Below are 17,181 nucleotides of genomic sequence, written 5' to 3' on the forward strand. Positions count from 1 at the left end.
ATCACCTCTTCCTCGGGACGACGCCGCGACTTGCACCCACTACCAGGAACGACTACCACCGCTGGAGGAATCTTTCCACGTTTAAAGGTACTGTGATCCGCCCGGCCTCCCTTGCCACCGACTGTACGGGGTAGATTTAGCCCTCGGCTCTCGAACCTGGGTAGGCCTGGGTCACCCTAACTAAACTTTTCAGAACCGTAGTAAAACCTTTTCTCTCACCTGCAAAGACTGAGGACATTGTGTGATCTTGGGCACATTTTTCGCCTGGCTCCCTCTACAGCGGGCCCCGAACTAATCCTCCTGGTTCCACCATTGACTGCCTTTGCTAACCTTATGTGAAAAGTGTTTTACCTTACTGCTCTCTTTATTTCTGCCTTTTACCTCCCTTTTGGTAATACTTGTTGGAGTGTCATCTAACGTTAAGCGCACACCTCCGTTTGGAAATAAGTGGTGTTAACTTAGAATTGTCCAACAAATGATTAGGGATGTACATATGAGTAATAGTAACTGTGTTTGACTTTCTTATCTTTTCTAGTGTGCTAGTGTAATTTATGAGTGTACCTTTAATAAATAAGTCTATACTTTTACTCCTAGCTCTGGTTAGTGTTTGCTTGTGCTACTGTGCCTCTGTACCTATTCTGTATCCTCTGTATACTGCCTAACTCCTCTTGAGGGAAGTCTGGCTGCTCAGCCACAGCTACCACAGTGAATCTGTGCGGTGCAGACTGCTACCAAGTGGGTTTACTGCCAACACCTGTAGTCTTAAATCTTTTGCAGTGGTCCCAGAGGGAACTGCACAGGTTTCTGCCTAACAATTAGCATCACCTGTCCTCATCTTAACAGTGGCTGCCTTGGACTGCCTATTACGCAAATTGTATTTATTATGGGCAGGTTTTCGTCGGGGTGACATTCTGCTTCTGTGAAAATTGCTGGTATTACGTCTATTACTTTCCAAGAAACAGACTTGTTTTCAAGCCTGGGTAATATTAGCAGTTAACAGTACAACAATAACCACTGTAAATAAGCTGAGTCAAAAGGTAAATTCCCAGTCCCTTGTTCTTGGCCAATAATTACCACTGTTAGCAAAAATTGTCTACTGATTACCACAAGGCTCACCACCCACCAAAAAGAGCTATCAGGCTGCACCTGCACCATGGGTTACAGTGGATCACTCGCTGAGACTCACTGCTGACCACCTCCGACAGGATTCTCTATTGATGGTTATTAATCCGTCAGCTTATATTACACATCAACCCCTCAGCGAGTCTTCATCCACTCTTAAAATTAGAGGGAATTATGCATGAGAGACCAACAGTCTCTTTAACTGCCAGGGGTTAATATGAGTTCCTGTACCACTGTACAGTGTATTAAAATCAGGCGGCGAAATCACGTAGAACCTTTGGCAACACCCTACCACCCCAGGCTAAGATGGTTGAAGGAAGAAAGAAGAGAAAGCTGGAAATGCAGGATCAAAGAGTCAACGATCCACAGGCTCGCGCTTAGGTCCACTCATCCCCAGCAAGTCTCCAAACACAGCTATCAGCCCCTTTTTTCAGCCGGCAAGAGAATATACACACTGATGGCACCGTCTGTTCCCTACAGTCTGTTTAACCATCAGAACAATTGCCACAACAGCATACCAGTAGTGGGTAACACGGGGCGGGAATGGTAGAGCAAAAGCAGATTAGCTGATTTTGCTCAGGTACGTGCATGGGGGTTACCTTTATTATTAAGCAGATCTTAAGCTGCCAGCAGCCGAGTGCCACTCAGCGAGGGGGGACCGCTGGCCGCAGCCCACCTCACTCTTGCGGGAAAATTCTTGGCTACGCGGCCATCTCACCGTCTCACCGTCTCCTAAACATCACGTGTCCAGCAAAGGGGGCTCCGACAAGCCGGGTCTCCAAACTCCGAACGCTGCATCAGCTCCGAACGCACATTGGTTCCGAGGCTAGTCTCATTGGAGGTATTGGCTAGAGTAAAGGACCTCACTTAATCATCACTCAGCACTCCAGCAGACCTTCCAGGACACACCAAAATTAAATAATCAAGCTGCACTGAGCTCTAGTGCACAGCTGCTTCCAATTCTGTTTTTGCTTTCACCACCTCCACCATGCCTCAACATATAGGACTCTCTCTCAGAGTCCTAGAATTTAGTGAGTTCTCCATTCAATTCTTTAGTTTGCTATGGGAACTTGTACCCACAGGCAGAAGTTTTTCAGCATGTAGTTTCTTCAGCTCACTCTGAAACTCTGATTCGGTGTCCCTTTAAGAAACAAGTTCTCAGCATGTACCCAACTGATGTTATCTTGTGTTGACTCCAAGATGTGTTGCAATTTGCTGTTTGGACCGCTTAATCTCTGTGGACTGACTTCTCAGCTCTTCCCATCTCAGTGGATTTGTGCATTTTGGTGTGCTTTCCATCTTCGCTCCCTTTTATCAATAGTGGTCTCAGCATGACTTTATCGGTCAGAGGCGGTCACTTCAATGATTTCACCTCATCTGGGTTGCACAGCATCTTCACTGTCTAACAGTAGATGCCAATGGTTTTCTGTGACAGGGGTCTGTCCTGATTTGGAGGCAAAAGGACAGCTGGTCTAATTTTTTCCATTAAGTCGGTCACACTCTTCCTGCTGATCTCCAGTACTTAAGACAGCTCCTGTTAGGTAGAATTCTCAAAATGTGCTAATTACTCTCTACCTTAGAGACCCCCCAAATTTTTTGCTGAACTTTGGGACTTTGTACTTTTTAATTCTGTTTGTTTTCTGTGTTTATTTCTTTTGATTGTGAAGTTTTAGACAACTCCATAGCCAGCATTTGTTTTATTTGTGTCACACAGCACCCTCAGTGCAGTGACACAGGGAAGCCTTTTGGGCTGTCCCAAGGATTAAACACCTTCCCTGGGATAAGCTACTATTTCCCAGAGAATGTAAAGTTAAATTGACTTTACTAGTTTTTTAAATTCCTAGACATAGCACATACTACTATCTTCCAATAGAGTGCTGGATGGGTTACCTAGTATTACCCTTTCCTATCGAAATGGCTGGTGGCAGTGGTTTTACAACAAACTACCATGATTTTTCCTGACCGCGAACACTGGTAGCTAAACATCACGGGAGCCATGTTTTTCAAGATGGCGTCTGATCCCCCATTGTTTAAATAGGTCCCGGTCTTCTTTTTTCACCATTTCTTTGTGGACAGGTCCTTCTAGAGTTTGTCTGTGCAAGCCAAACCAGGTTTGGTCCCTTTGTTCCTACGCCTTTGGCAAGCTTCAGGACTGAGGCAGGTGCCCGAAACTCCCTGTGCTTAGTCACCTAGGAGACCCAAATGCACTCTGGCATGATTGGCTGGCTGACTGTCCGGCAAGGACAGCCACCATGCTGGGTGAGTGGCAGCTAGGCTAGAATGAATGGGAGAAAACTGTTTAAAAGGTGAGTCTCTTGGACTGAAAGGCAGAGTCGACCACTGGAAGAAAGAATCGAAGACGAGCTGGAAGAGGATGGCTGCTGCAACTCCTGGACCGTTGGTTTGCCCGGTGAAGCCCTGCTGCAGGTCCGAATCGGCAAGTTTATCTTGACAGAGAAGCCCTTCAAGGACGACTTTGTCCTTTGAGTTAGTAGGACTAATCAACCCGTAAGCCACCTGGATACCATTATCAGAGCTGGTTAGGATTAACCAGAGGGAAGGACACCAGCTTGTGTGCTTAAAGAACAGCAACCGGAATTGAAGATCGGCCAATTTGCCAGCTTTGTGACCAGTCTCTGTGCAGTGCAGGAGTCCACTGACGTCTCCCTCTTGTCCCCATTACTGAGGCTCAGGAACAGCGAGATCTGCAGGAACTGCCAGGAACCAAAATCTTCAGCTGCATCTTTTTCTTCAATCTAAGGTACTGTGAAAACCTGACTGGGAGAACTTACCTCTCACTGCGAAAGTGCGCACAACTTTGGCAACTTGCTGGCCTAGTCAGCTTGCGACCCGACATATGAACCTTTCTTTCGTGAACTACTTCCGAGAACCGTGGCAATGATTTATCCGTTTAAATACCAGAACCGTTTTTACCAATACAAGACACTAGTCCATTGACTTTGGACTATCTATTGCAATGAATGAACTCCTCTGGTGAACTCAAACTATTTGCACTGTTGAAGAGTAATTCCATTATTTGTTTCATTAATTTATGCCTTTCTGCTCCTACTGCAAATGGTCTGAATGCCATTTTGCTCCTACTTCAAAGTAGTTTAAATGTCTCAGAACCTGGTAGTGTAAAGTATTGTAGTATATTTCCGTGTGATATTGATTGCCTCCTTCTAGTGAATGTTTTCTGAAAGACTGTGTAATAAATTGAGAAGTGGTTTACCAAGAAACCCTGAGTCTAAGTGTCTATCTGAATACTTGTAATCATAGACCTCTGTATAACACTCGTACACGCTCACATTCCCCCTTGAGATAAGCCTGGCTGCTCAGCTCGCTAGCAAAAACAGTGTGATAGGTTGGTTTTGCTTACACCTGTAGTCCTAGTTGTGTGTAGTGGTCCCAAAGGGTACTGCTTACAAACTTTGAATAACAGCTCCCCCGCCTCCTCAGGGAAACATGTATCCCTCCTCTTCTTTCAGTTGTTCAGGGTGCTGCAGTAATACTGCAGTTATGCTGTGGGGTCGACATGACAATAGCACCATTGTTAACAGACATCTGAGCCATCCTTCTTCAGCCAATGCAATGGGTGAGTCTTCACGTAGTGATGTTGCTGCTAGTGCTCTCTGTACATAATGTATACTGTAAGTCTTTGTTATGTGTCCACACCATGCACATTATCTTAAGATGTGCCTAGAAATAGAGCAACTGCACAATGCACAATGCATAATGCACAATGCACTCGCGCTAACAACTTATTAAATAGAATGAGGAGATTATTATCCCCTTTGATCAGGCAATGCAACATATTAAAATTGTAAAACACCATGTCATTTATATCCATTAATTCAAAATAACAGGTCCCACTTCTATTCACTTGCAGCCAGTTGTTGTTTCGCTTTTAAGGTCTAATTGTAGTCAGCCTGATGTATTGCATTGGAAAGAAAAAGAAAACAATAACAGACAAGTATTCATAATAATCAATAAACAGTCACTTGAGGCTTGCTGATGAGGCACCACCTTTCGTTGGCTGTATGGTGCCTCTTAATTCATTAAAGAAGGTCTGGGGCCAGAAGGGACGCAGTAACTAACCCTTCCATTCCTTGTATCCGGCCAGTTCCTATTTCCTCATTGGAATGTGACCATTTTATCAATGTTATTAAGCCACCTCCCTCCTCCAGAACCAATGGAAATCTGAGTGGTTGTGCTTATGGGTGGGATGGGGAAAACTGAATTGTTTACTGTTTCTTCTGCCTTACACCATCCTGCTCTCTGCGAGGTGCACTATGAGACATGTAGTCATGTGGGCTAAAATGTTCTGTGTTGGTGTTGTAGAAGGCATTGCACTGGAATGTGCAGTTACCATAACTCGTTCACTCAGATTCTTGTTTCCTGGATGATCTAAAACACGAATATTCAGTTTTTGAACCTTTCTGATACTTTCGTGCAGGGGTCAAGTCCTAAAAATTTAAGTGTGGGGACTCATCAACAAACGCAATGGGATGTGACGTCGCCAGAAATTAGCTTATCAAGGTGAAATATGTACATTTCATTAAATTTGCTTGGCATAACTACCCAAATTGAACAGGACGAATGGCATTTGCCTTTCATAAAAATAAACACACGCACAAAACCAAGACAGGATATTGTCTTCTAATAGTGTTTTCGAAAACGTTGAAAGGTGTGCATGTTTTAAACTCCAAGAACCACTACAAATGTTTTTTCCTGGGACTTGCAGTACCGAAATGCGATATTTCACCTTTAGTTGTTTGTTATTTGTGATGGGTTATATAGTGTAGTGGTGAAATGTCTGGCTCCAAATCTAACTACTGCGGTCAAGGTCTGCTTTAATTCATTAATTCAAAGAGTACATCCAATGTTTCTCTTTTAGCTGGGGGGGACTCAGTCCCCCCTCTGAATAAACTGGGGGGGACTCTGTCCCCCGCGGGTACCCTCGACTTGAGCCCTGCTTTCATGTCGGCTATCGTGCAGCCAGAAAGTATTCCACCTACATGCTCTATTTCCACTGGAAACCTGGCAATGCAATACATATTTTATAACCTTCGTGATGCCGTCACCTTTGATAACATGCGTCCTGAATCCACATCTCCCAAAATGCTCCCTACCCAGCTACCAATTAGTACAGAGATTGATCCAGAATTTAGTAACATCAGGACACAATTCAATCATTGGATCGAGGAGGAGGGATTTACTGCATAAATGCTCTCATTTGATTGAGGCCATGAACAATCAGGGTTGAACGCAAGAATCTAATTTAGATTTAGCCGACTTTTCCAGCAATGCATGAGGCCCTTCTTGGCTGGCAAATGTACCTATGTTTTTTTTCGCATTGCATGCTGGAACTTGCAGGAGTTGGTTTGAATGGGAATTTGAAACTGCCAGTCCCAGCGTGGAATGTGCAAAACAGTGACTGGTGGAAGGAATCAAACATGTCATGGGGCTACTGGATGGCCCTGTATTTCCTTACCAGGCAACTTTATGAGTCAATATTTTGTAAAAGTGCCCAGTCAGTGTTCTCTTTGAAAGCCGTTGCATGCCTGATTCTGCATTATAAAAGGATTTAAAAACTACTATTCAAAGTTTCAATGGTTGGGGGTGGTATTTTGAACTCTAATCAGTAAAGGTTGCATTTTGCAATTGATCAAGAACTTGATATGTTTCGTATTGTTCATAATAGCTCGTACTTCTGTGAACTATGGGCCCGAGTCATGGAAAAGTGTGCATTTGTCCCGCAATTGCTGCATGCCTGGAACAACAATGCGTGAGCCTGTGTGCAGAATAAAAAATGGGTGCCCCGGAAATTCATGGAATTGACAGCGCAAAGTAACCATATTCGCAAGTCGCTCCAGGAATGCCCCCGACATTCCCCCACGCAGGGCCTAAACAGCCAGAACAGCAAGTCGCTCCAGGAATGCCCCTGACATTCCCCCACGCAGGGCCTAAACAGCCAGAACTGCAAGTCGCTCCAGGAATGACCCCGACATTCCGCCACGCAGGGCCTAAACAGCCAGAACAGATACTGTTGCATGCTCTTGCAGCGTGAATACACGCACCCTTCAAACAGTGTGTGGGGTCCCCCGCAAGCAGGCAGGCATCTCGGGGACCGTGCTCAGGGTCCCCCGTAACTGTTGCCTGCACCCTGACAACATGCATATGATACTACATAACTCGGGTCAAACTCTGAAAATCTATGTGCAAACCCCTGTTACGTAAACGCACCCCTAAATCCGACATTTAAACCCACTTCCACGCTGCGATTCCTATTTGCAAATGTCTTTACGCCTGTCTTAGGGTGGCGTAGTGATCAAGGGATTTACATGGCCATTTTGATACCGAGAGGCTGCACGGGTGGTACCATGAAGATGTGTCCATAGGGCAGCGCAATTGTGGGCGTGCCAGGGTCTGCCTGCAGGACGTCCCTCATAAAACCCACTTTTCTGCATGTTCTTCCCAATTTTCTTTGTTCTGGCCCACTTCCCAGTCCTCTGTCCTCTAGGTTCATGCACTGCAGGGAGTCTTGCGCAAGGTCGGTTGACGGCTCACAGAGACATGCCGCTCCTCCAGGAAATCTACGCACGTCCTGGAAAAGCTCTGCATATTCGATTCCATGAATCGACAAATTGGTTTCCGCATGCAGTTTGGCGTACAAGTTTCCTATTTCCTGTGCAAGTAATTCCATGAATCGGGCCCTAATGTCTAATTATATTAGTATGTTCAATATCTGTCAATCTGTTAGATTATGCACATGTGAGCATATTGTTAAATAGGCTAAAGTCTGTATTATAGTGCTGATTTGTTGATTTGTTTATATAGGTTTAGTTTCAAATCAGTAAATGGATCAGTGCCCAATTGTCACACAACCTAGTGCTCCAGTGCAGGCTTTAATGTTTGATAATATATATATTTTAAATATGTTATTTTGTATTTTTATTTTTTCTTACGTTGAATAAAATATATGATTAAAATGTCGTTTCCATATTGATGTACCCAACATAGCCTTTGCAATCAACGTTGGTTATGGTGACCTTTGATAAGTAATTTTCTTCTATCTAGTTTACATAATTTTCCATCTTGAATTGAACGGATTTGTATTGCCAATAGTATTAAGGGCAATGAGGATGACCATATATATGTGAGCCTCTGTGCATTGCCAGCATCTTGTATGTTCAGATCATATTTTCTGTGGAGAACTGACATGCCGATATACATTGTGCTGCTGGATATCGAAAGCATGCTGTGTTCATGAATGCATGCATTCCCTTTTTCCCCTTTCTTCTGGATTTCTCATTGTTATAGTTAAACGTGGTGGCCCATTTCCATTTTTGTATTCGGGCAATGCTGAAAAAGGCAAAAGATGTGTCTGGGGCAGTTCAAATAGCATGGCTAGATCATGTTTCATGAAGAGTATTGGACCGTCTTATCCCTCCCAAACAATTGCAAACACAATGAAATACAGTAATATCAGGCTGTTTGCAATTAACCAAAGGAGATAATTTCAGTAAAACTGGTTCCCATTCATGACACATGCTCCAAACCAATTAATAGCGACATTTTGAAACCTGGTTACAGCTCAATTCATTTGTCTTTACAATATTGCATCAACCAAAAAATCAATTAATCTTCCAGGAGTGAAGAAGATCTCTTAGCACCATTCATGCCTTCTGAGCACAGGTGGTGCGAGGTAAATGTGAGCTATCAGTTGAATGTGCGAAGCCATATTTTTAACACTGAAAAATGTGATAGACAGACAGGGCAATCTTTGCAGGCAAAGTTGTATGCATATAGGCTGTCCATAGTTCCTGGCATCCTGTATGCTTTGGAAACGTTGCCACTGGGATCCATAACCTGACTTAAGACACCCAAGGACAAGAAACTTAGATAATTGCTTGGCCTTCCTAACTCTGTAGCAGTTGAACCCTCTGTTTAGAACAGGGACTGCCTTCTTTGCACATACTCTGGATTATGTCTGTCTGTACATGTTGGGTTACCATCTGTTTCAGCGAAATTGGTAGACTCTTACATTGAGCTGGCGTTCACTCACTTTACTGTGGGCACAGAATTTGGTTTTCTGACATGCAAAAACGTGTTCCATACCATTGCAGGAATATAGGCATGAACGCCTTGCCTGGTTCATTGGGAGAAGTCCATGCTGTGGACTTTGACAGAAAATCTAGGAAATATGACCGTTCTCAGTCCATTGATTATCTTGCAAGCAAGAGCAAATGCCTTCTTTATTCCACCCAGGGATCAAATTAAAACAATCTGTGTGACTATTTGGTCAATATTTATTCCCCTCAATTCTTTCCCTTTATTGTGTCTGTACGTTTAGCTACGCTGCCGGTTTATGAGAATATTGGGGCCTGGTCTGGTCTGGCTAATAATGAGCATTTATTTCGCCTCTGCAGGGAAGCTGTGGAATCAGCACATCACCTGCTCACGCAATGTAGTCGGCTCCATTTCCTGTACTTAAAGGGATATCCAGAATGTAGGGATTATACATCTGACCAGTTCTGGAGTGCCATCTATTGTGCAAGATCTATGGTAACAACTGCTACAGACTGTGGCTGCCCTGTGAGCCCATCCTGTTCTGCAAAGCCTAAACCATTCTACTTAGTAAGATATAAGGCATAGCCTATGGAACAATGGTCCTGGGGCAAATGTGCTTGTATAATATGTGTAAATAATTTGTTTTGTTTTATTAGGTTAATGGTTGTCATACTTTAACTATTTTAATTGCTGATGTATTTTAAGCGTTTTATCAAATTTTTGATGAAATGTTGATAAATGATATAATAATAATGTTTCTTATCTGATGTGATGTGTTCAGAGTAAAGGTCTTTTGACCACAGGCACGTCCTACATTTTTTAAAAAAATATATTTCTTAAGGGAAAAAATATTAAAATATGGTGTGAACAGTGAGTGAGCCTGGTCATTTGATAGTTTTCTTTGAAATATGTTAGGAAAATTGAACCCATTTTCTAAAAGTGGGCTAAAGGTTCTTTGGTTGGTTTGGAAATAATGCTTGTGGCATTTTAATGAGTTGGGATGTGGCCTTGTTTTTATACCTGCTGTCTTCTTACTGTTGGTTTTCACCATATTTTGGTCTCCATTCAGTTGCTTTTCTGCTTCGAAGAGTGGATGAGAGGCACTGACACTGTGTTTTACAGTAAGGGTTAGCAGAAACTAGGTGCCGGGAACAGTAACTGTGGGGATCTGAATTTATTTAGTCAAGGAGAACCTCATTGTTTTACTATGTTCATGTTTTGCGCCAAAACAGTGCAGTACTTTTGTGGTGGGTAAAAAAGCCTGTTGCATGAAAGATGATATTGTGGTCTAGGCATCACAGCATTTCAGTAGGGCAGTAAAGTTGGGGGTTAAATCCTTAACTATCAAAAAATTGCCAGTAACGGAATTACCACAGCAATGTCCTGAACCACTGAACCTGTAAAGAGTACATGGTTTCTCAAGAAGTGTGTGCCTGTATGAGGCACAGGAAAGAGTTAATGTGCACAATTATTCTCAGACTATTTTGAACAGCTAATGATATATGATAGCACCTCCCCGTTAGAATACTAAATAAGGTGGGCAGGTGTCTTATTTACCATTATATTTACATATTCGGCAGCTATTTCATTGTAAACTACAATTTGCTTTTCTTTCAGCTAGAATGAGTTCACAACATTGCATCATTAAAGGAACCAACTCTGAATAAACAGAACAAATATAAATAAGGCACTGCATGTGTACATTCATCCAAGGCAATGGTTCACACAGGCCTTATTATTCATTACAAAATGTAGGATGCTCCTGCATACTGGTAGAGAAAAAGAGTGACGATTGTGTACATCCGGTCAGCAAGGATGCTGTTAGAAGTTTTAAATGGGTACCAGAGGTAAACAGGAAGCTGTTCCCAGTGGCACTAAGCATGAACTGGTAGACCGCTTTCCCATGCCTCGAGCATCCATCTGTGCATACAGTACTATAAACAGCCACCAGGGGGTCCTGCAGAGAAAATACTCAGTCATTGGGGTATCCACAAGCAGCTCACCTTTGGCGTGTTGATATCATTTAGAAACCCAAAGTACTCACTGTGCTCCAGGACCGTTAACAGCAAAGAAAGGTCAACGAAGACGCTCCCATTAAAATGTGAACTGTGTTCCATGAAACAAAATATATATCTTCTATTACATTTCTTTCTCTACTTGTCCCTGAGCACATGGGGCCACTCCCTCACATTAGGCGCTCCTGAGTGTGACTTGCTATGAAGGATCGGCAACATCTGACACACACCTGCCCTGGTGCTAGAAATTAAAATGTTCAGCCCTACTGACCTCTCAAATAATCAGCCTAACAGTATTCCAGTTTGCTAAAACAACTCAGTAAAGATTACTGATGAATAAAAAACCACACCCAATGTACGGCTTATATGAGGGACACATAATGTCAGTCGTTAAGAGTTAGCCAAAGTCACTAACCATCCTTGCCCACAGTTTGCTAGGAGCTATGCTCAGTGTATCACTGAGAAAACCTCCCCCTTGAAGTGCAATTCTGATGTTTAGTTGCATGTGGTGACCCCCCCCCCCCAAAAAAAGGATGGACACCTGATATTCTAGTAACAAAGACCTCCTAGTCCTGGTACATGCGGGTGGGACCCCTTCTAAGAATCCTTCAAGCTACAGCTTAACCACTACCCAAGACACACATGCCGGGCACACCACGCGTCAAGCATGCTTCACATTGGCTTTTACAGCTGTCCCTACACTAGGAACCGCCTAGATGGATATAAGTAAGCAGCAAACCCACAATAATAACACAATACATGACCACTGCAGGTAGAACCGCTGATCTTGCTAACAGGCTATTATGCCAATCACAGGAGAAAGCTAAATATTTACCCTTTAGATGCCCCCACCCCAAAAAAAGAAAAACATCAAAAAACATCAAAAACGGATTTACACAAATCCTGCTGGCCCTAGGTCCAATTTAAGCAGCGGTCTAGCAGACAGCGCCTGATGCAAGTACCAAAGGACAACGGTGATCATAACTTTAAATAGCATGATACATGTCAACACATATGTATCTTTGTGACACATTATTGATAATTCCTACGATTGCAAGCAAGCAAGGGTAGCAGTACAAAGACATGTATGTGCAAATAATGATTTTTTAAAGTTTCATTTGTTGCAATGGAAGTGTTTTATTGAATATTGTGAAAACAAGTAACTGATATAATAATGCACGATAGCTGTTTTAGTTGGAAGTGCTCCAACTAAAGATATGTATGTTTTTCAGTAGAAGTATGAATAACTTCTTAAAGTAAAAACTGGATTTATTCTGTGGGTTAAAGAAAACAATTTGGTATTTTCTTACTTTCCAAATGGCCGATGAAACAGTGTGAATAAATGTTTCCAGAACTTAAATTGAAAATTGCCAGCTGTTTGGTTGAGTAGGTTCAAGACCTTCAAATAACCTACGTAGATTTTATATTTGGTGAATAATGCATTTTTCTATCAATCCCTAAGGATTTCTGATGGTAGTGGGTGGGCTGAACCAGGCCTTAGATAATCGATTTTATCCTATGTAGGTCAAATGTCCCAGATATCCGAAGGCTTGACATCTTTGGGGGAAATGAATATTGGCTCATGAGTGCTATCCAGGGATGATAAAAAGAACCTGAATGAATAACAAGCCACGCTTTGGAGGCAAAAGCACACGGATGGACAGATAATGAGGCACCAAGAGAATGGACAAGGTGATGTGATTGCAAGCAATATCTCAACGGAGAAGAATGTGGCTTATTTACGGAAAATCTCACACGCAGTATTTGGCATCTGCTGAATATTATGTTTTTTTTTTTTTAAATTTGGCTTTTATTGTTTTAACAGTGAATATGAGCATACAGGTGGTTATACATTGTGCATAGCGAACTACTTCAGTAGAAACTCCGTGTCCATCTTAACAACAGTTATCAACCTTAACGCTCCATATTCCAGGAGAAGGCAGAAAGTAGAAAGAAAAAGAGAATAAAGAAGAGAAAAGAAAAACCCCCCTTCCCTCCCCCCTTCCCACCCCCCTCCCTATCCCCATGTCTCATGTCCGCTTCCTTCGGGGCATTGGCATTCTGAGTCGTAGTGGGCTACGTGACGCGCATCTTGGAACATCCAACGATCATTGTTCTCCTGTGTGGTCTATGACACGCAAGGGTTGTCAGCATGGGGTCTTTCAGTTTTCAGTGACTGGTAGCATGGATCGAGAGGAGTTTCCCTGCTGAGTTGAGTTTTCCATGGTCGGGCGTGAGATGTATTTAGTTATGAAATCGAACCAGAGTTCTTCCTGTCGTGCAGCTCTGTTATGTAATATTGCTGTTACTTTCTCCATAGTGTAAATATTTGTAGCGATCTGTATCCAGTCCCTCTTATTAGGTAGGCGGGGAGCTTTCCATTTTATCACAAGAGCAGCTCTCGCCGCAAGCAAGAGGGGGGATATCAGACCTTTCACTCTTGTCATTTCGTCGTCTTCTTCTTCGAGGCTAAACAGGATCAGGAGGGGCGACAGTTCTCTATCTATGCCTTCCAGCTGTTTGATCCATCCCAGGACCTCCTGCCAGTAGATGCGGACCTTGGGGCAGGCCCACCACATGTGCCAATAGTCGGCGTTCATCCCACAATGTCGCCAGCATCGCGGGCTGGAGGTCTGGAACATTTTGGACAGTCTTTGTGGGTCGTATTGCCATCTATGTAGTAATTTTATGGCGTGCAATTTATATTGGGCCGCAATTGATATTTTGGATGGTGTTTCACATATTTTATTCCAGGCTTGCTGGTCGAACTCTCTGGCAAAGTCTCGTTCCCATTTTGCTTTTAGACGATGGTTGGGTGCATTGTCTTTGGTGATTAGGGCTCTGTACATCCTCGCTATGAGGCATTTGGAGGTAATAGTTGTGTCTAGGATCGTCTCAAAGGGTGTTAGTTCTCTCTGCGTGGTTTCCTTCCATTCTTTTCTGGATATGACGCCTTTCAGACGTAGGTACAGGAAAACTGGTATCGGGCGGATTTGGAGGGCCTCCTCGAGTTCCGTTATCGAAATGAATTTCCCCTTTCTCCACAGCTGTCCGACCCTCTCAAGGCCGGCATCAAACCAAGATTGGTATCTGGCATGTTCCGGGATTTCCTCTCTGATTCCAGGGGACCAAAGATGGCTTAGTGGCGAAGGCCACGTGGTAACTCCTGACATTGCTCTTCCCTTCCTCCATATGTTCCACAACGTGCTTAGTATCGGGTGGTTGCGCAGTTTCCTCGATAGCTTCGATCTGGGGACCCATAACCACTCTGCCAGAGTCACGTTGTATAGAACGTTGTTGTCTAGGTGGACCCATTGGAGGTCTTTCCTTTCTCGGAGATGTGGGATTAAGATCCTGAGCTGTGTGGCCTGATAATAGCGTTCTATGTCCAGCAAGCCAACCCCGCCTAGCTCTTTCGGTAGTATTAGGACCTCGTAGGAGATTCTGGGTTTCTTTCCGTTCCACAAGAAGTGTAGGATGGCTTTTCTGACTTGCTTGAAAAAGTGATCCGGAATTGTGATAGGCAGGACCTGAAAGGGGTAGAGAAACCGTGGGAGGGACACCATTTTGATCGCATTCAGGTGTCCCATCCAGGATATCGTTAGCGATTTCCATTTCTTGAGATCGGCCTTGAGAGCCTCGAGGAGGTGAGGAAAGTTGGCTTCGTAGAGGCCGTCGAGGTGTCGTGTCAAGTTGATTCCCAAGTATCTTAATGTCGGGCCTCCGACGATCAGCCCGAGTTGCGCAAGGGTGTTCCGGTGTTCCGACGATGGTTCATGGAGTGGAAAAAGAGTAGATTTAGATTTGTTGATTTTAAATCCCGAGAGCGCGCCGTACTCCTCTATTAGCTGGATCGCTCTCGGAACGGAAGACGTTGGGTTTGACTGGTGGAGCAGAATGTCGTCCGCATATAAGGCTAGTTTATATTCTTTACCATTCACCTGGATTCCCTCCACTGTGGGATCAGCTCGTAGCATCACGGCGAGAGGTTCTAAGGACAGTGCGAACAGTATCGCCGATAGGGGGCAACCTTGTCTTGTACCCCTGTTGAGGGGGAACCATCGGGAGAATTGGGCGTTCGCCGAGACCGATGCTCTTGGAGACTTATAGATTGCCTTGATTCCTCGTCGGAGTGTGGGGCCTATGCCTATCTTTTGCAATGTGGCCTCGAGGAAGTGCCAGTCTACTCTATCGAATGCCTTCTCGGCATCAATTGAGAGTAGCGTTGGATTGTTCTGTGACGTTTGGGCCTCATGGATTAAGTGTAGGGTTTTCCGGGTGGAGTCTGCTCCTTGTCTGCCTAAAATGAAGCCAACCTGGTCATTGTGGATTATTGCCGGCATATATGATTCCAGTCTTGCAGCCAGGATTCTCGTATAGATTTTGGCGTCAATGTTTAATAGAGATATAGGGCGGTAGGAGGCGCACAGCTTTGGGTCCTTACCCTCCTTGGGGATGACTGTTATCAGCGCCTCGGAGAAGGAGTCGGGTGCCTCGCCGGAGTCTAGGATGTTGTTGAATAGGAGCACCATGAATGGGAGAAGGGCATCTTTAAAAGTTTTATAGAATCCTGCCGTGTATCCATCGTTTCCGGGGGCTTTCCCTGTTGGGAGCCTTTTGATAGCTTCTTCAATTTCCTCTCCTGTTATGGGGGCTTCCAATGTGAGTGCACTATCCGTTGGGAGGGTGGGCAAGGGTGCTCGCTCTAGGTATTCATTTATGGCTCCCGTGTGCAAGGGGGGGCGCGCTGAATATAATTTTTCGTAAAATTCGGCAAAAGCTTCAGGGACACTGGGAGAAGTTGGCTCGTCAGAGTTCTCTTCTGTTTGAATCGTGGGGACCCACCTCTCTTGGCGTTGGCCTCGTAGTCTTGCGGCAAGGAGGGCGCCCGCTTTGTCCCCATGTTCGTAGTGCTTCTGCTTCAGGTACTGTAGTTTACGCGCTACGCTTCCCACCTCTAGTTGTCTTAATTCCTCTCTCTTATCGTTGGCCTCTTTAATCTTTTGTGGTCTATCCTGATCAGCCGTTTGTGCCATGTGGTCCAGTTGTGTGATTTCATTCCGGATCCTGTTCTCAATTAGTTGTCTTTCTCTTTTTTTGGCTGCTCCTTCTCGGATAAGTAGTCCTCTCCAGGTCGCCTTGCCTGCCTCCCAAACTGTGTTCATAGAAGTTTCCCCTGTATTGTTGATCTCAAAGTATCGGGTAATGTCCTGTTCCAGTTCCCCACGAAAGGTGGGATCCTTAAAGAGGGTTTCATTACAGCGCCATTTGGAGCATCTTCGGGGCAGGGCCATTTGGTCGAGAGTGACCGTGACCATATCATGGTCCGACCAGGAGACCGGGATTATGACAGCTTCAGTCATCGCCGTGATGAGGTCTGTGGTCAGATACACATAGTCTATTCTGGAGAAGGTTGCATGTGGTGCCGAGAAAAAGGTAAAGCCAGTACGGTTGGGGTTGGCATGCCTCCATGCATCGGTGAGGTTGTAGGCGGTCATCATCTCTGCGGCTAGTGGGCGTCTGGGACCAACGAGTGGAGATGTAGAGAGGCGACCTGATTGTCTATCTTGTTCCGGGTCCATCCACATGTTTAGATCACCTCCAATAATTACTTCGCCTTCTGCTTCGCACATGATTTTAGGTATTATCCTCTGGAGGAATCTGTCTTGGCCTGTATTGGGGGCGTATATTGCCACAAGGGTAACAACCGTGCCCTGTATGCTGCCCACCAGGGCTATTGCTCTACCACTGACGTCCATCCATGACTTTAAGAGTTCAAATTGGATCTTTCTGTTGATTAGCACGCCAACTCCTGCCTTCTTCAGCGGGCCAGAGCCCCAATATTCCGATCCTAGCTTAGCATAGAGAATCTTCCTCTCCTCCCCTCTGCTATATCGAGTTTCTTGTAAGAAAAAAATGTCTAGTTCAGCCCTCTTGAATTCTCTCAGCACGAGTGACCTTTTGGTGGGGG

Source organism: Ambystoma mexicanum, chromosome 1q (genome assembly GCF_040938575.1).
Source record: "Ambystoma mexicanum isolate Mex_15411 chromosome 1q, UKY_AmexF1_1, whole genome shotgun sequence".
Taxonomy (NCBI): Eukaryota; Metazoa; Chordata; class Amphibia; order Caudata; family Ambystomatidae; genus Ambystoma; species Ambystoma mexicanum.